Below are 21,178 nucleotides of genomic sequence, written 5' to 3'. Positions count from 1 at the left end.
AACCACATTGTGCAATAACAACTGCAGAACTTATAGGAAAAAAAATGTGACTGGCTAGCTGGGTGTAGTGGTGTGCATCTGCAGTCTCAGTTATTCAGGAGGCTGAGGCAGGAGGATATTTTGAGCCCAGGGGTTAGAGGCCAGCCTGAACAATATGGAGATACCCTGACTCTAAAACAAAAACACAAGTGCATGTTGCAGCATAACACTAAAAAATGTCAATGACACAGTAAAAAAAAAATAGAGATGAGAATCCAATTTTTAAAAAGTGGTTCCACGCATATTAAATGGTTAAGAAATGCAGAGATGTTACAGTAAGTATTGAAATTTTCCTTGACAAAGTTTGTGGAAAGCTTACAGCTTGTGAATGTGAAGCAATGGAAGGAAGATTTTTCTGAAACCAACAGGGGAGTTCATCTGTGAAGGTGTGGCTTATAGTACAAGATGAGCTGAGGCAGCTGGAAGATGTTTGAGGTGAGCCCCCTGTGAGTATTTTGATTTGTCCTGTTAGGGTTTAGATATGAAGTATCCATCAAAAGCTCATGTATAAGATGATGCAACAAAGTTTAGAGATAAAATGATTGGGTTATAAGAGCTTGACATAATCAGTGCATTAATCCACTGATAGATCAGCTGGAGATAACTGTAGGCAAACACAGTGTAACTGGAGGAGGTGGGTCATTGGGGGGTGTGCCTTGGGGTGGTGTTATATTTTACCCCTGGTAAACAGAACTCTCTGCTTCCTGATTGCCATGTCCTGAACTGCTTTCTTCCTCCACACTCTTCTGCCATGATGGTCTGCTTTGCCTTAGGTCCAGAACAATGGAGTTGGCCAAACTTGGACTGAGATCTCTGAAACCAAGAGCCCCAAATAAACTTTTCTTTCTCTACATTGTTCTTGTCTGTTCTTGTTCATGTCGATTGTTCTTTCTTTTGGTTACAGCAGAGAAAAAGCTGACTAAAACATGTCTTCTATGTTTTGGTTCTTCTGGGTAGAGTTTTATGTATTCATTGAGTGTTTCTTCCAGAATAAATTGCACAGAAGCAAGTTCAAGTTTTGTGTTATGTTTAAATTGTTCGGTAATCCAGGCCTTCAAAGATTCTATTTCCCAATAAGGTCCCATTCCCAGGCACAGGGGTTAGGACTTCAAAATACATTTGTGGGTGCATAACTCAACTCATAACACAAAGTCTGCCCTCAAATTTCTGAAAGTCTCAGCTAATGTCCCACCGGAATCATTTTTCACCTTTTATGTTGACAACTACTCACAGGAAGAAAGAAACGACATCATGTCCCGGCACACACACATCCCACACACACTTAACCCACACATCACTGAAGCAAAAGTTGCATAAGACTTGCTCTGACACAATCTGGTATTTCTATTCTACTTTATTTCTCTAAATAGGAAAGATGTTAGTCATGATGGCTAATTGATAATGACCCACTGATGAGCTGTGACCTATATTTTGAAAATCACTGCCCTAGAATAAGGACAAAAGTTCTTGTTAAGCTTACCAGACTGCAATATTCTTTTTTTTTACAAAATTAGCAGGGGTACAATGTTGACCTCCCATAGAGAGCTGAGCTATTTCTTTGGGATTATTCTGTGAGTGGGCTTATGACACTAAAAGATTATTCCTGACTCTATTTATTTGTAAGTTAAAAGTATGAGATCATTGTTGTTTTTTGTTTTTCATTTCTGTTTTGTTGATTTTGTCTATCTTGTGCTGCTGAGGATGAAACTCAGGGCCTCAGGAATGCTGAACAAGAGCTCTACCCCTGAGCCACATCACAGCCCTGTGACCATTGTTGGTTATATCACCCAGACCATTTGCTGATATGACTCTTACAGATCTGTGACCTTCAGAATTCTTTTCATTATTTTAAGCTTCGTTCCGTGTGCATTTCCAGCAGGTATTTGTGCCCCTTTTCCAGTTTGTTATATTATATTGTGGTCCCTCTGTGACCTTGAAACCCTTCTTACCCACTTCTTTCTTACGTACCAGATGCAATCTGGTGAATAGTGCATATCAGTGCCTTAGAACACACCATCATTGTATGCCTGGATAGCTAAGGCCTGACAGTGGAGGCCACATGACCACTTGGCTTCACCATCTGGCAATATCCTGTAGATATGATTAGGATTCTGAACTTTTGGCCTCTGGGTAGTCTTTAACCCCTTTGCCTGTTATTAAGGAGTGTGAACCTTACTGGTGGGTGGCAGGTGCCTGCTCCTCCCCCTACTCTGGCCCCTGAGGTTGCAGTACACCAACCAAGCCCTTAGGTCACTGCTAAAATGGGAATAATTACCCCTGCTCCCAACTCACTGAATATTCCCAAAGAAATGCAGCTCTGTGCTCCCTTCCCCTCAGCTATTTGGTGAAAGAGAAAATTTTGCAAGCAAATTTTGCAAAAGAAGCAATTACTGTCCGGCAAAGCTTATATAATGTGGCAAAAAATAATTGCAAGTTTGGAACCAAACTCAGGTTCCTGATTTTCCTGGGGGCTTTCCCATGAACTATAATGGCTCTTCATCAATTTCACAATATTGCCAAGGGCAGGCCCTACATATCTTCAAATAAACTGGGAAAAGCCTAACTATCCAGGAAGTATGTATGGTCCTGTGAGGATACTTAATTTGTTGTAAATGCCAACCAAGCTGTGATCTTTCTTTCCTCCTATTCCTTGGGCATTTTTCTTTAGCCATCCCATGCCCCAGCCCACGTTTACCACCATAGCTCACATTCCTCACATTCAAAATGAGACCTGAGTTTAGGTCCCTCTTGGTATAGAAAGAAGATTATAATTTTTCCTCAAGACTAAAATTCTTGCTTTTTGCACATTTAAGCTTTCTGAAATTAGATTATGTGAAAATTGATGTATCCATTTAATGTGGTTTGCCCATTAAATCATTAAAACATTTTTTTTTCTTTTTTTGGTACCAGGGATTGAACTCAGAGGGCCCTGACTACTGAGCCACATCCATAGCACCCCCCCTCTTTTTTTTCCTTTGTTTAGAGACAGGGTCTCACTGAGTTGCTTAGTACCTTGCTTTTGCTGAAGCTAGCTTTGAGCTTTGTGATCCTCCTGCCTCAGCCTCCCGCATCCCTGGGATTACATTTTTAAGACCATTTTAAAAATCTATGGTATATTGTGAAATCTGTGTTATCTTAAAATTAAAGGGAAAATATTGGATATCTCTGACTTGTCTGTACTGCAAATGGGGCCAACATACCTGAAACTGTAGAACTTTTTTTGAGTTTTCTAATATTACAAGAATGACATTGGAAGCAGTTCTTGAAAGTTAAGTAACAGGTTTTAGATAGGATTGAAGACTGATGATTGAAGCTTCTGTGAAAACCAGCAGACAGCTGAGCCTCTCTTTTTCTCTCTCACCTTCTCATTTTCCACACCATTCTCAGTGAACACAATAGACTCCCCAGCCCTCAACCCCTGAATGTGGTCGGAGGGGGAAGGTGCTCACAGCCCTCCATAGAGTGTGCCGTCAGCTTCCTGGAACATGGCTGCTGCTTGAGGGAGCACAAGAAGTGAAGGGGGTTCCCTAGGATTTGCACCCCTGTGTACACTGTTCAATTCTTTTGGAAAGCCCCTCTCAGAGACACATTTCAGATTTCAAAAATAAGCGTTTCTACTTCTGCAGTGATACAGAACCTTGGCATTTCAGAACCAAAAAATCCAATGACCCAAGAAAAACCAATGGAAAGAGAATAAGTAAACTAACTTCAGTGCAAAAAGAGGCAGAAAAATGTATTTTATTAAGAAGTGGTATTTTTTTAAGGGCAAGCAGGGTTAAACATAAAAGTAAGAGGTATTTTTTTTTAAAAAAAAATACTTGGCTAAATGTTCTGAGCCAGCCTACATTCCAACAATTTATTTCTGGTCTTTTGAAGTTATTGTTTTGACCCAACTGAGGGTTTTTTGTTTCATTAAAAAGTTTAAAATTATTTATTTATAGATCTAAATGTTATCAACTAATAAAGTCATTATCTATTAAAATACTGTCAATGTTTATTTCTAATATTGCTAAACCTACGAGTGGTCTCTGTGGGATAAGGCATTTATGATTAAGTAATTTTTTGAATTGCTGTTATATTTGTTCAGCAACAAGTAACAGAGAACCCAAATACATTAGTGAAAACAAATGTGAGTTTATTTATTTTCATATATCAGAAGGTTTCTTGGTGTGGCTGCTGGAGTTATTTTAGTTACCCAAAAATGGCAGGGTCAATGTTTCTGTGATTTCCTAGATTTGACTTTTCCCTCATGATTATAAGATAGTTGCTGAAGCTCCAGCTATTAGGTCTGTGTTTAAAAAAAAAGAAGATATACATCCTTTTAAATAACAAAGGCAAACATTAATAAGTCCCCAAGAGATTTTAATTTTTATCTCATTGGCAAGAACTGGTCTCTTGGCCACTCCAAGAAAAAAATGATTTTTAAGTAGGTGAAATTAAGGGAGATAGATAGTTCTTGAATGATCTAACTCATATCATTCGTCTGTATATTTCTGATACATGGTAATATATAAACAATCTTGGAAATAAATAGCATTGACAATTCTGTGCCACTTGGCTTTAAAACATTAGTGTGACCTGGTCATTGTTTCTTATTGAAGATGAGCAATGAAATCTTGAAAGTGGTCATGGTGGACAGTCTAATGGGCCTTCAGTTCCATCCATAACCTCATCACTAAAATCTGAGCCATGAGATGGAGAGATGTGGAGATTATCCTGGACCATTTGGGTGGGCCTAGTATAATTACAAGTTTCCTTAGAAGAAGGAAAGAGGGGTGTCAAACTTAACAAAGGAAATGTAATGATGGAAACAGAGGACAAGGGCAGAGAAAGACTTGAAGATACTATGCTACAGGCTTTGAAGCGAAGGAATAGAAGCTGAAAAGGGCAAGAAAATGGACTAATCCCAGAAGCCTCCTAAAAGAAAAAGAGCTTTAACATTGTGACGTTAGGATTTATGACCTCCAGACTGGAAGATAATAAATTCATGCTGTTTTAAGCCAGGAACTTTGAGGTAATTTGTTATAGCAGCAGCAGGAAACCAATACAGTTAGCCTAGATCAGATTAGAATGGAATTAGAATGAATTGCTTCTGAAAGTGACATTTGATACCTTATTAGGGAACAACTGCAAGCCTCTGCAATTACCTCCTGTGGGCATATGAAATAGCAATAATAATTACTGGCATTTATTGAATATGTGCCCGGAAAGTGCAAAGTGCACCGCAGGCATTTAATTCTATCCTTGCAACACATCCACAAGGCACATACTAACAGTAGTGTCCATTTTTCTCAGCACAGAACAGACTAGGTGAGGACAGACCTGGGCATTGGGGAATGGTACACAGACAGCAGCAGTGCCCACAGGCAGCAGCATGCGCAGAGGCTGGTTGGTAGGAAGGCACATATTTCCCAGGCTCCTTGGAGATGAGCTGCTGCACCAGTGGCCTGGGAACCCAAGAGATCCATAGTCTGCAAAGGATCACTTAGGGCTCGGCTCACTCTTTTCATGAATACTGGGAGGAACTTGACCAAGGGCTAGAATTGAGACATTTCATAGAACACTGAGGTGTGGAGAGAACTCTTTGTGTGTATCCTGCCCTCCAAGAGTAAATCAAGGCTGGCATTAACAGAGGCAATGTATGTCGGTAAAGACAATCTAAATAACTTCTCAGTCACATTAGAGAAAAAAATACCAGCTCTATCCAATGATAAACGTATTCTGATCTTCTAAAAGTGATGTCTGAATCTGATGAGTTAAAAAGAAAACAAAAGAAAAAAATGTAAAAAGCATGTAGCAGTTCTTCCTTTGCAGGTTGCTGATACAAATGAATTTCAGTTAACACAGCCCTGTGCAAAGTACAGTCTCCTGTATTAAGTACTTGAAGGAACAAACGGGAAATAACCTAAAAAGATTACTCTTCAAGGTTTCAGATATCAGAAATCTATTAGAGGTTACTGTCTTGGAAGCCAGATCTATCCAAGGTAACTTATAGTCCACCAAAATCTCTCAAAAGATTAATAATAAAGAAAAAGCAGGGCTGGAGATGTTGTTTTTGTGGTGGAGTCCTTGCCTAGCCTGTGCAAGGTCCTGAGTTGAATCTCTAATACCATAAAAATGAAAGGAAGAAAGAAAAAACAACTCTTTACAACTTAGTGTTATTTCTAAAAAAAGCTCCAGAACCTTCAACTTACTATAAATTTATTTGGTGTTTGGTTAAGAAAGATATTCAAAAATAAAAAGCATATATAAGTTTTTAAGTGGCTGTTACAACTAGGGATAATAAATGCTCGGGCACACTAGCAACGTAATTTTATTACATGTACAAACATTAGCGTCTAAGGGAGGGCAGATAAGCCAGGCAGCTTATATGTTATCAGAACGGACATGATCTTAAAGGGTCACTTGGGTCCACTGCCTCCGTGTGTTTTGTTTACATTGAAAAGAAAGCAAAACAGCAAACCAAGCAACATTCTTTCTGTGTTTAAACTGAATTTCAGAGCAAGCCCCAAATTTTGTCTCGAAGCCATGTCAAAGAGAGACCTTGAAGTAACACTGCAGTGTCTTCCAGGGAGGATGTTCGATCTCATCCAGCCAATTTGGGGATCCTGATGGGAAGAAAAAAGAGCATGTGTCATTCTCAGAGAACAAAAGAAGGTGTATGACCAGGGAAATTACAGGATGAGATGGCGAGGCTCAAAAAAGTCGGATGAGGTGTCTCACGGACTGTCTGTGTGACTTACAGACGGTTGTTTTAGATCTCTGTACTTCAGTCTCTTTTTTTTTCCACCAGTGGCCTTTGTCCTAAGGATGACAGTCCTGGCTGTTACTTCCTGTGGACGTAAGGGTGGCCTGACGGGATGAGGCACAGCCGGCTACCTCATCCAGCTTCCTCCTCTTTCCATGTCATGTTCATACAGTGACCTCGGCTTCCGGGACCTGCTGCTATTTCTAGGGCTGCCCCAGCCACGGTGGCAGGAGTTTTTTTGCTTGACATCCTTCTCTGTCACTTCCAACTCCTGTCACCTGCATTGTGAGGCTTCTAATCATGCTTTGGGTATACTTGAAAGATCTCTCTTTCCTGCCCATTTTGGGAATATTGCAGTGGTGATTTTTTTTGTTGTCGTTAAATTCAGCACAAAAATTGGAAAGGATTAATTGGCTCTAAATAAAACTAATCAGACCTAATTACTGCATAACCACCCACACTGCACAGCAGCATCTCTGTGCCTGTTAAAAACATGCCTACGTCCTTTTTCTGACACATAGGCACTGTTTGTAAGGACAGTTGCCCTGACTGTGCTTTATATAACACAAGTCACCAATTTTGCATATTTTAATTCACAGGGTTTAAACTGTTTGTACCATTTTAATATTTAGCTATGACTCTTACCTCTTATAGCCAATTAAGCTGCTCTGCCAATTAATGAGCTTGGTTCAGTGTTCCAACTAACTGACATTACAAAAATGAATTGTTTTTGCAACCAGTAAGTTTAGAAAACTGATCACTCTTTGGAGGACCACCTGTGAGAGTCTGAGCCCACCTTCTGTTGGTGGCCACCCCTTGAGAGTTACATAATGTATTGAATTTTCCTACACATCTTCCCAGACTCCTTCTGCCTCTCATTAAACCTAAATATGAGACTGAGGAAGAGGAAGCTCAAGGCCAGCCTTTGTCCGTGCACGGTATCCACTCACTTGAGTCCCACTGTGTGCAATTCAGAGAGAAATAACCTCCTTCTGTTCCCATTTCACATAGGACAAGGGAAACAATCCATCTCCGGCTCTGAAATTAAAAAAAAAAATTGTGATGCCTTTATTTGTTTTTCAATAAATTTTAATTTGTGTGTTGAAGATTTACAACATGTTATGGGTTACATATAGGTCATAAAATGGTTACTATAGTGAAGCCAATTAACATGTCCCACTAGGGAAGTGGCAACAATCCAAGGACTCTTAGTCTGTTCCTATGGTGGGAAACTAAGGCAAACATCAACTTCAAATCACCAGGGATCATAGCACTTAGAGAGAAATTTCTCATTGATAATAAAGTTAAAATGTATTAAACTCTCTGTGCCAGACAATGATCTAATCTCCTTACACAGGTGTTGTCCTGACCATGACAGGCCAGGAATGGGGACAGAGAATAGCTACAGGTGCAGGCACCAGAGGAGAGCTGTGTTTCAGACACTGGACCATTTTCAAAGAGGAAATCCTGAGACTGTTGAGTTTGGCAAGTAATTGATGACAGCCAGGAGAACCTGTGGAGAAGCAATCCTTTGGATCTACACAGGCAGGCAGATGACCAGTGAGTGTAGGGAGCAGACAGCAGACCCTGGCTACAGGGGCCGACTCTGTTTCAGGGGACGATGCAGAAGCCCAACATGGACTGTAATACTGAAACAATTCTGGGTAGTCTGCGCAGCTTCCCAGAGAGGAATTTGAAAACTGAACCAAAAGAAATCGAGCCATCAAAACCACACGGGGAAGTGGGAGGCCAGTTACTTAATGGGAACAGGAGGCCAAGAGCTGGAGAAGGGCCAAGGAGACATGTTGAACCTGTCTCCAACTTGGTCCTGGCTCCAGGAGCTCAGCTGTGCTATTTCTCCCTCTCCTGACCCAGTTGAGGTCAGGTGACACAGGTACAGGCCAGGAAGGGAAGAGATAGCTGGGCAGGGATGGCAGGAAACCAAAAATCAAAAACCTCTCTAGGCCAGCCACGTGACAAGTCTTGAGTGTCCAACACTAGCATTAAAACTTGGTCTTTACTTGGCACCAATCCTTGCTCTTTCAGGCCAAGGGTGAAGCTCAAGCTTAATTTTTTTAATACAAAAAAAAAAAAAAACAAAGTCTCATGAGATGCTATCAATAAAATTATGAAACAACATTTGATCAAATAGTATGCAGTCATCATAAATCATGTTTTCAAGGAAATTATTATTATTATTATTATTATTGTTTTGTTTTTATTTTATTTTTTCCTCTGTGTATGTGTGTATGTATGTGTGTGTGTTTCTGGGGATTGAATCTAGAGCCTTGTGAATACTAAGCAAGTGATCTAACTCTGAATTATATCCCCATCCCCAAATATTTATGATTATGATTTATGATTACATAATCAAAAGAAAATTAATATGAGTATAACAAAAAGCAGACTAACATAGTAAAGTTAAAGTGTCCTTTGAACTTGCTCAAAAAAATTATATTTTTATACAATAAAATGCACTAAATGTAGTCCTTTTTGACATTAATTTCCTCTACTACCTGATATTGACACTTTTTGAGAGTAGGTACTAGGGAGAAAACCCAATCTCACACATGCTAGGCAAGCACTCTACCACTGAGCTACATTACCAGCCCCTGGCATTTCATTTGGAGACAATGTCTCACTAAGAGTCCAGGTTGGCCTTGAACTTGGGATACTCTTGCCTCAGAATTCCATATAGCTGGGATCATAGGCATGTGCCACCACATCTAGTTAATGATACTATTAAACTGTAAGAATAGTTAAGACTTATGAAATATAAAAGTTTATTTACTTTCAGGGCACTTTCAAAGAATTTAATTTTTAAAAGCCTGTCACTTAGATGTCTAGAAATCTTGAAAAGTTAATTGTGGTAACTTTTACCCTTTGGTTTACTTTTCTTCTTTTGGAACTAAATAAATTGTTAAATTGAAATTATCACTTAGAAATTAAAATTATAAACCAGGTGTGGTTATGGACACCCATAATTTTATCTGCACAGCAGGCTGAGGCAGGAAGATAGTATATTCAAGGTCAGTCTCAGTAATTTAGCAAGACATAGTCTCAAAATAAAATAAAAAGGACTAGTAGTGTAGCCCATAGGTAGAGAATTTACCTAGAATGTGTGAGGCCCTGGGTTAAATTTCCAGTACCAAAGAAACTAAAATTATTCATGCATGTACAATTTTCACATAGTAGATATACCTATTGACCTTTACTTTTAATAGATATAAATAGAAGTAGTTAAATATTTTTATTTTTATCTGATCTAACTACCTATGGGAAAAAAGAAAAACCTCTTTAAGCATAATTTAATTGTCTGAAACAGTTTTGAGTGGTAAAACTTTCTTTTAGTGTAGGAAAATTTTAAGTGATTAAGATTTCTTTGGAACTATGAAGCAGAGAACTGCCCACACTTTTGTATTTGGTTGTTTTACCTAATATCCTATGCAAGTACCTTATGTGTGAAATTAAGTCACGTGGGCTTTGGGCACTAGAGTCATATCAGTTTGGTGGTTGGGAGGTAGGTGTTGTTGAATACACTACTAGTAGTAGAAAAGAGAAGATAAGATATTTTTTGATTTTCTCAAAGTCTAATGGAAAGGACAGGAGTCAATGTGGCATAAAGGGAAGAGGGGACATCAGTGAAAAAGTCCAGATGGTCTTGATCCCCTTTCACCCACTAAGAGATGCTACAGGTTGATGGGTGAGTAGGTTAGGGTTGGGCACAGATGGCACACAATATCCTCAAGGAGTCCAAGTAAGGGAGATGTGAGCCTGTGCCCAGAAGCTGAGACTACAGAAGGAAGAAGAAAGGAGGAACAGGGGTCACTTTTGATGAATTGGAACAGGAAATCTGGGGAACCCACAGCAGGACCCCATAGTCTCAGTTTACATTATGATTACTAAGTCTTAGGTCTTCCCTCGTCCCTCTCTTCTGCATTCTCTAATTGCCCTCTCCCCCAAGAGATACAACAGCCAATTCAGGTACCATCAAGCAGCTGGGAAGCCTGGGCTCCTGGGTCTCACCCATATGTTCACAACAGCACTGTGTAGGCTGAGAAGATGCTGGAGAGTTTGTGGGCAAAGTAGGGGAGGAAGGAAATCTGTTGGTAGATGTCTACACTATCCCCCACGGCTCATGGGTAATTCTCAGTAGGGTTCAGATTTTCCCCACAATATAGAGACACAAAAATACAGCTAGCACAAGAGGCCCTGGTCAGAAATTCTTGCCCTCAATCCAATCAACCCTACGATCTATCTTCTCCTTATTCACAGCTCTTATTGTCTTTAAGATGTTCAGAATGACAAGACTCAATGGACAGAATGGTTCTAAATACCTTTATTTATTTATACTTCCAACTCTCCTCCTGCCCACACTCACTTTCAAAAAGGATCTAAGGTCTGTAGATTAATGTCATATATAAATTGAAATAGAAAATGAAAAAGTATGTGGAGAAAGGAGGAAGTAAATACACCAGCTGATATAATTATTGTGACAGAGTTAATCACAAAGAAATTGATAGAAGAAGTTAAAATTACTAAGTGCTATTATTTATCTCTACTAGCATTTCAGAGTAAACATGTTTCTGTAAGACTAATTAACATCGATTTCATTATATTTGATTAAAATTGTCTTAAAGGTATGAAGAAAAAGAATCTCAAAGATTAGTAAATTTATTAGTAGCATTGTCAGCAAAAAGACACAAGATACCAATTGTTTTATAAGGGTAATCATTTGGCAGAAACCAAATATGAAAGACAGACAAAAGAGTGTTTAGTTATAGATGTGGAGTCTGAAAATTTAAGAAAAGTGAAGAAATGTTAAATAACAGGGAAAAAAGCATGAATTTTAAATCAGCATATTTGGAAGTTTGCTGTGAGAAATAGAGATGGGTACTGAATGTCTAGCACACAGAAGGCACTCAATAAATGATATTTATTAACTGAGCACCTATAATCACCTAGGCAAGATTCTAAGTGCTAGAATTAGAGTAGGGAAGGAATAAATCCTTTGTCTTCATGGGGTGTATGCTGTGATGGAGGAAAGAGCCAATAGGCTAGCAGGGAAGAAGGGAATCAGGAAGGAGGGGAGAGAGAATCTGAGAGTGATGGTTTCTAGGACACAGACATAGGGCAGGGGGTCCTGGGGCAAGGCTAGCTCCTCTAGCTAAGCACCTTGAGAAGTTCTATCTGAGGAGGTGAAGTTTTCTTTTTCTTTCTTCTTTTTTTTAATATGTATTGTTTTAGTTGCAGGTGGACACAATACCTTTATTTTATTTTCATGTGGTGTTGAGGTTCAAACCCAGTGCCTCACCCGTGCGAGGCGAGCGCTCTATCACTGAGCCATGCCCCAGCTCAGGCAGTGACATTTTCTCAATGCTGAATGACAAGGAAGGAAGTCAGTGCAGGTCAAGATCTCTGGAGGAGCATTTCAGCCAGAGGCAGGGGGAGTAAGGAAAGTCCATGAATAGACCAAATCCAGAATTTTTCAGAGACAGAGAGAAGTTCCATGAGAAGAGTGTTAAAAGTGACAGAGGGTATACAGTTAGATCTCAGGTGGGGCCAGCTCCAGAAATCTCTTGAGGACCCTATTTGAGTTTATAGACTTTATTTGTAGGGAACTATAAAAGGGTGCTATGCATGGAGGGATGTGATCAAATGCAGTCTTAAAAAAAGAACATCCTGGGGAGGTACAGAGAAAGGAGGGCTTATCTGGCGGGAGGAAGCAGAGCCAGCAGCCAACTAGGAGCCTGGGAGCAGTTCCTGGGAAAGCCAGTGGTTGCTTGCTGGCCTTGCATCAGCCAAGGAGGTGCCTTGTGATTGAAGTGAGGATCTACTTTGAAGGTACAGATGACAGGACTTCCCAGGGAATTGGCTATAAAGGAAAGAAAATTATTGGTCTTATTTCCAGATGTTTAGACTTGAGCTGTGGCAGAGAAGTAAGGCAAAGCTCTTTTGCTAAGACAGGTTGATGGATGAGGGAGGAGATGGATGGTGTAGGATTGATGATGTTAAGACAGACGGGCATCAAAGTAGAGAAGCCAAGTAGACAGTTGGCCATAGGGGCTGCAGATTATGACCACACCTGACAGATGACATTTGCATCCAGTATAATGTAGGCTTGCATTATGCAAAACATTCAATTCAGTTTTACCAAATTAAAAAGAAAAAGCTTAGCCTTATTAAAAGATGGTATTCACCGTTTTTCATGAAAATAGATTTTCTCAAAAGTTTTATTTAAATGACTTTTAAGGTATCTTTATCAACACGTAAGAGTTGGCTCAGTTAAAACCATAATTTCTCTGTGGTCATTAAAACCTGATAGAAGCAAGTAATGATTCAGTTGCAGTATCAGAAACACGGTTTCCATATCAACAAAATTATTCTGTACAGTCATGGATTCTAGATAAAATTCTGCTTCCTGGCCCCATATCTTCTGATGGATGTAGTTAAAATTCTTTCTTTTTGTAGAAAAAAAAGAAGAGAGGTGAACTCACAGTTGTATTTTTTTTTAAATATATATCCTAATGACATCTAAGCTGGCCTGGTATTAATTTAGATAAACTGATTTTGGCTGAATTCCTATATGCTGCTATGGCTATCTCATTCTCAAGATCTCAGAGATGGGATATTAGGTGATAAATCTAACCATGATGCTAGATATCAAAATTTTCAGTTGAAGTGACATCAGGCAGTGACTAGAGTTTACCTGTCTCCAACTTGGAACTCAACGATTTTTCAAGTGCCAGTTACAGTGATACTTACTATTCATTAAATGTCAATCTGTCAGCCTTCTACATTATCACACTTTAATTACCACAACAAATTTATAAGGTTTTTTACTCTAGTTATGATAAAACTGAAGCTCAAGAGGATTGCTATTTGCTCAGAGGTGGGCCTTGGGTTTATACACAAATGTAGTTCTTTGCCTAGCTTGTCATGTTGTGCCCATTGTAAGATCAATGTTATGGAGAATTCTCAATGATAAGGAGCAAGCTGACAATGTAGAAATGAGTTTTCACAATGACTGCACCTACTTTCCACTGACTCTGGAAACATCATTCTAATTACTTGTAATAGTTCAAGTTCCATGAAGTCTCCTAGGGAATATACAAGGTTAAGTTCTTGTAAGTCTTTGGTCCCAACATTTCTATCAATCAGTCAATTCACAACCTTCTTTCATGTGTGTTTATGATTAAAGACACCTTATTACATGTATATTTTTGATCCATTAACCTTGAATTCATAGCCAACAACATAACGAAGCACAAAGCAAAGACCGAGTTGGGGGGCATAAGGAAAGAGTTGTATATCAAGCCTCATGTCCTACCAGAGCCCAGATTTTTCAAGCACCAATGGTACTTTTACATGAAAAGGGCAGACCAGCCTAAAACACAGAAGTCCATTAAAATTTGGATTGGGTTTCTAGAATGCAGAGTAGGAGATATAATCTAAAAGCTAAAGGACTTTTAGATGGTAAGAACCAGCTTGTACTAAGTAAGTTCAATCAGTTCCAGGGAATTCTAAAAGCTGAGCTTTAATGATCAAGAACTAAGTTCATATGATTGAACACTAAGTTGGCACCAAACTACACAGAATAGAGAATGCTACTTGATGCATGTTTCTTTTTACAAGAATAGGAAAAGGGGATTACCAGTGAGCAACAAGAGAGACTCAGAGTGTCAACATTTGAATAACAAACAGGGAGGGAGACTCTCTAAAGAATAATGATATTTATTTGGAAATAAGCAGGGAACATTGCAATGCAGAATATACATGCCATGAAAACCATGAGCATATTTAAAATAATGGGATAACCAATAATCATTTGGCCACAAGTATTAATAGTAAGAATATTCAAGGATTAATGACAACATTGGCCCCAGTCTAAGCTTGAACACACAGTTATTGGGCAGACAATCCTGCAGAAGAAAATTTTCTTTGTGTAAGATTACGGTGGCCTTTGGGCAAAGCTGTGGTTCTAAAGATTTTTGTGATAGTTCTTGTTATCAGGGTTAGGTGCATGAGATGCCTTCCTTTGCAATATCTCAGCTTTATTATATTTTATATTTTTCTTGGGGATTGACGCAGGGATTTCATTTTTATTTTTATAGTTTTCATAAGAGAGAACAAGATAAGAGTACTGATAATATAACTGGTGGAAATCTGTTCCTTTCTATGGTGAAACCTCAGGTGAAATATGATAAAGACACTCGAATGTGTTTAGGAAACTGTTAATAGTACTTTCCAAGGCAAACCTCAAGAGGAAAGCCAGGGTCCGCTCAGGTTTCTCTAACAAAATGCCATAAAATAGGTGGCATTTATTTCTTGAAGTTTTGGAGGTTAGAAGGTCTAAGATTAAGGGGCCAGAAGATTCATGCTGAGGGCCTGCTTCCTGGTTCACAGACAGCACAGGAAGGGCCAGTGACACTCCAAGGGTGCCAGCCACAATTCCCAAAGAGCAGAGCAGGACACACAGTGGCCATCAAAAGCAGAGGACACTCCTGAACCCCCTGGGTCAGGAGATGACTCCTGAGGAAGAAGAGGAAGGGAAAACTGAATTTGATAGAATCCTTATTGAAAAAGTCACAGCTTGAAGCAGAAGTAAGAAGTTAATCATAATGTGGAAAAGTTAAGGTCTTTAGGCTGTGGGTAAAAATGGAGTCTACAAGTGTAGTTCAACTGAGTTCAACCACAGAAAAAATTAAAAACGTTTCATTGCTTCACATCTGACTCCCAGCTATGAATTTTGAACTCCTTCCAGGTGACACATTGAGATGCACCAACAAAAGTCCTTGGAGTATTTCAAAGTTGAGTAAGGTGAGTGGGACCTGGAATGGGCAGGGACTGGCTGGGAAGCAGGTTAAAGGAGGATGTTTTCCAGGCTGGCTGGGCCCAACCAGAGGAGAGAAGGGTGGGGCCTTGGGGCAGGGCAACCCCTGAGCAGGCATAAGAAGAAACCTACTGAGGGAGACATCAGAGTGTAGCTGGGAAGTGTGGATTTACCTGCTATATGCACTATAGCAGATGAGTTAATGGATGTGTTTGCCCTTCCATGCCTCTGCCTGCTTGTAGTGCTTAGAGATTCTACTCTCAAAAGTCCCCACATGGCTCTAAGCCCACTGTCTTCCACCAGCACCTTCAGTTTAATGGACTGAGAATGTCCTACACATTAGACCTAAACAGACCCACCAGTGGAAAAATGGCACTGTGACACAGGGGACCAGTCCACAGACTTTCAAAGGTCAGTGTATTTAAGGCTTACAGGAGATTTCTGAGCTCTGCCATGATATCTTCAGGACTGGAGCCAAAGAAGGGTCTTTGATCTTCAGGATGTGTCTGGTGTAGCAGGTTTCAAGATCAGGAATCAATATTTTAACTATATTTGTGATAAGTCCAAACCAGGAAGGCCATGGATCAAATTTGAGACACAGGCCTCAGAACTGCGATGTTCTCTAGAGATAAGATGGACATCTTTCTTCATATTAAAGATAAAGCAAAAGCAGGAAGTCTGAGAAGTATCAGGCGGACTTGCAGAGAGAGGCTGTGTGCCAGGGGGAACCAGGCTGGTCCACACCGTTCCCAGCCCTTCTCCCTGCCCTGCCTCATGCTGCAGAGATTAGAAGCTCTAAGCACCTTGAAGCATCCTTTGAAGGACATATGATATATCTTTGGCCAATGAGAGCTACTTAGAAGTTTACTTTATTGGGGGAGGGCGTTTTGGGAAAACTTTCATGTTGATTCTCCAGGGAATCCTGAAAAGGGATGAATGGCAGGTAGAACTGTTCCCTTCTTGTGGTCTCAGATGATGAGCAAAGTGACATAATCCACTCAAAAGCAATTCCACCAGTAGCACATCAAGACAATTAAACAGAGAGCTGAATTCCCTGCCAAGAAAATGAATCTTCTAGATTTCCTTACAAATTACCATAACGTTTCATCAAGACATACATAATTATCCCACAGACTGTGTCACTATAGTATAGTCAGAGGCCAAATGAACTTACCATGTAACAAGTTGGAAAAAAAAATGGAAGTCAATAGAAAAGGTAATTAAAACCCTATGACAAAACAGATACTATTATCACAGAAGGACCTCAGCCTACAAATAACAGCTCAGGTTTGAATCACCCTGACCTGTGCAGCCAGATCCCAGGGCCCAGCCAAGATAACTAGTCAACAAACTCAGACTCTGCAACCCCATGGACTGACCTGTGGATCTTTTAAACTGGAGATGAATTACTAAATTACTAAAATACTAGGAAGGTGATATATAAAAACCTAGGAAAATAGAAAATAAGATTACAAAATAGAGTCAAATCCATCATCCTTTTTAAAACAAGAATGACGCATTTAGACAGTAACCATAGTGACATTTTATGCTGTTTGCTTCTTAAGGCATTAATAAGCATGTTCGTTTCCTGTGTTTGCTGTAACAAATTACCACAAGCTTGGTGGCTTAAAGCAGTAGAATTTATTCTGGTTATAGTTCAGGAGGAAGGCAGAGGTCCAAAATCAAGGTTCTGTTGCCTCCAAAGCCTCTAGGAGAGAATTGGTCCTTTTCATTTTCCTGCTTCTAGAGGCTGCAACATTCCTTGGCTTGTGGGCACAGCCTCTAGTCCCTGCCTCCATAGCCCCATGGTCTCCCCCTTTTGTTCTTTTTCAAGGACATTTGTGATTACTTCAGGCCCACCCAAGTGATCCAGGATAATCTCCCCATATCAAGATATTTAATTGTTTCAGCCAAGACCCTTTTTCCTTGTGAAATAACATTTACAGATTCTAGGGATTAGGAGTTGGTATCTTTTGGTGGCCATGAATCAGCCTCTTACAGAGCATTCCTAAGAGAATCTAATATACTTGATTTGTGATTTTCAGTTTGCTGTTTAGATGTGTTTAAATTTATAGTCACTTTTTGAATGTGTAGGGAGTTATGGCTTTGATTATTATCTGAACAAGAAATGTGTGATAGATTTAAAAGTTGGCTAATTTTAAAATTCGATTTTTAAATAAATTAATAAAATTAATAAAGTAGACTTTAAGAAAGTGTAAGTGGTAGTTATTGTTCTCCCCACAAAATTCCTTGGATCTTAACAAATCCCTAACAATTTTCCTTTATGTCTCCCTTCATTTACTCGTGTATGTGTGTGTGTATTTCAGTGACCCTCAGTAGAACATTTCTCCCTCCTACCCTAAAGGATAAGACAGAAATTGGCAGACGTACATGAGTGTCCCACCTGTGTACCCCACTGTGGTCGAGAGCTAGGATGAGCAAGAGGCACGCGACACAGCAGACTGTTCACAGCCCAGCTGCAACTGCGCCACAACATCTCTGTGGGGCTTTCAGAGCTCACCACCTAGCTGCCTCATGACAGCTCATGTGTCTTGTGCTGGGGGATTTGGGTTCCTTTAGCAATGGGTCTCAGGACTGCAGCAGAATGCTTCCTTTTGTTTATTTTCCCTGAGCATACTAAATGTGCCTTTGGTTTTTTTTTTTTTTTATTGTTGGTCATTCAAAACATTACATAGTTCTTAATATATCATATTTCACAGTTTGATTCAAGTGGGTTATGAACTCCCAACTTTACCCCATATACAGATTGCTGTATCACATCAGTTACCCTTCCATTGATTGACATATTGCCTTTCTAGTGTCTGATGTATTCTGCTGTCTATCCTATTCTCTACTATCCCCCTTCCCCTCCCCTCCCCTCCCCTCCCCTTTTCTCTCTCTGCCCCCTCTACTGTAAATCATTTCTTCCACTTGTATTATCTTGTTTTACCCCTCCTTTCCTCTTATATGTAATTTTGTATAACCCTGAGGATCACCTTCCATTTCCATGCGATTTCCCTTCTCACTCCCTTTCCCTCCCACCTCTCATCCCTGTTTAATGTTAATCTTCTTCTCAAGCTCTTCGTCCCTACCCTGTCCTTGGTTACTCCCCTTATATCAAAGGAGTCATTTGCCTTTGGTTTTAAAGCTACCTTTGGAAGAAAGACATTGGCTGAAGAAATACATGATTACAATAAACACTATTCCATGAGGCACTTGGCAGAGTGCAGGGATTTCCCATCATTATCCAATTGAACAAGAAAGTCCTCAAAAAGTTTTGCCCACAGCCATCTGCCTTTCCTCTTGGCATATTCCATCATCAAGGCAATTCTTTCCTGGGCCACTGGTACTTTTTTCCCTCCAAAGATTTCCCAGCCCTGTCTACTGAAAGATTTCTGCATGCCTGTGCAGATAGATGACCAGTTCTCAGGATTTGCCTCAGTTGTGTGATGTGGAGCTCTCCAAGAAAGTGACAATGGATCAAGGAGTCTCAGAAGCACAGAGAATGTCTTTCATCTACCCAGCATGTAGCCCTTTTGCTTATTTTCTGTCTATTGCAACCACATCCATTACCAAAGATTTTCCCTCTGGTCATTTTCCAATTTGCTGTGTGGTCACAATGTTGGACCAATGCTGTATTTTATGCTGCTTTTGAAAATGACTTCAGTGAACACAATGTACAAGATGAGTCACACAGTATTTCATGGCCCTTCGCTCCATAGTTGACAGCAAGCATGATAGAGGATCACTAATTGAACTATCCATATGCAGCTTTGATCTTCAGGATATGTTATAACTAAGAACTCAGTCACCCTCTTCACAGGGTAGGGTAATCAGTTCAACATGCCTAGCCCCGTTTTTTTGCCAGTGAGGAAACTAGAGGAAGGTAGTTCAAGTAACTTACTTTTTCCTGGGTCACAAAGAAGCATCATGTATCAGGGAAATATGCTCTTTTATGATGGCTAGATAAATTATATTACTTCAAACAAGGAACACTTAAGTAACACTAAATGAGTATAATTCTTGAGTCCCTTAGAGCATTTCCTAAATCCTCTGGGAGCTTCCTTGGGAGACTCTCACTGGACTACAAATGAGCCCCACCCCAATTAAGCTTCTGAGAAGAAATTAAGTTAGGAGAGGACTTCATGGCCTCCACCATTTTTTTTTCCTCAGTGATATATCAGTAGTTGTGAAGGGAAAAAAAAAATCAGAAAGGAGCATTACATAAAATACAGAGGAATTAGAACAGAGATTGGTTAATGACCAAGACAATATTAACAGGGGGATAGACAGATAGACAGCTTTGCCATTCCTAAGAAGACTCATGCTTTCTAATGTTGAGTCTTGTAGCTCCCTAATGAACGTGACTGTGGAAAATGGGAGAGAATGAGCAAAACTGGTACGGGAAATCTGGTGGAGAGATCTCTAAGTCTACAGGAAATTCCAAGTCCCTATTCAAAGTCTATGTTTTAAACACACCTCAAGAGGCTTAGTCACTCAAGTGCCTGGGCACTGGAGAAGTTAGTTTGCTGGCAGGCCCTGTGCTTCCTCTGTGACGATTTCTTTTTGTGTGTGCCATGGAGAAGGGTGTATAAGAAATGTGCGAAACCAAAGAAAAAGGTAGTGACTAATTTGGAATTCCTCAATGGGGAAATTTCACAGAGGTTCCAGCAAGGGCGGAAAACTGTGAGTCTTGGAGTTTAGGGAATTGATCATATAAGCACATAAAATAAATAAACAGAGCAGGAAAATTCATTTCCCAGAGAGGCCTGGTGGCAGCAAGGCTGAGCTCAGCAATTCTGAACCTATTTTACTCCAGAAATCATGACAAAACACAACGGAAATTCACACTGAGTCCAGCAAAGTGCATTTCAAAATAATGATTTTCAACCAAAATGGAATAAACATATTAGATACCCATGCCCACATCCTATTTAGATATCCATAGAGAATGTATCAAAAAAGAATGTAAAGAATTAAGAACCAGGCCATCTGGGTTAAGGAATCATTTCTCCCTCTGGAAAGTCTTGGAAGTTCAATTTATTATTTGCAAAATAAGATAATAATGCTTTCTGGACTGGGGATGTAACTCAGTGGTAAAGTGCTTGCCTAGCATATGCAAGGTCTTGGGTTCCATCCCCAGCAATGCAAAAAATAAAAAATAAACAGAAACTAATAATAATGCTTTCCTTACTTAAGCTGTTGTGAAACCTAAGTGAAGAAATTAATGTGAAAGCATTTTGTAAATGGTAAGTAATTATTCAAATGAAACATTATTACATCTATCATTAATCAGTACATTCAGTCCATATTCCCTGATATTCTGGCTGTATCTACAAAAGACAAGCAAACTAAATCCATACCTCGGGCTAAAGGTGAGGAACTGGGGTGCGGGCTCAGCTATGAGGTATTTCATTTTACTCTCTTTGCTGAACAGCTTAAAATAAGGAGTCAGCTAATTACCCACTTTCACTTAACCTATTCTATCAGAGATTTCTCTGGATGAATAATGCCCTTACTAAAATAAAGGACCCTCTTGGATTACGAGGCGATTAAGA

The sequence above is a fragment of the Ictidomys tridecemlineatus genome, chromosome 8 (assembly GCF_052094955.1).
Source record: "Ictidomys tridecemlineatus isolate mIctTri1 chromosome 8, mIctTri1.hap1, whole genome shotgun sequence".
In the NCBI taxonomy this organism is placed as follows: Eukaryota; Metazoa; Chordata; class Mammalia; order Rodentia; family Sciuridae; genus Ictidomys; species Ictidomys tridecemlineatus.
This window is presented reverse-complemented; position numbering follows the sequence as displayed.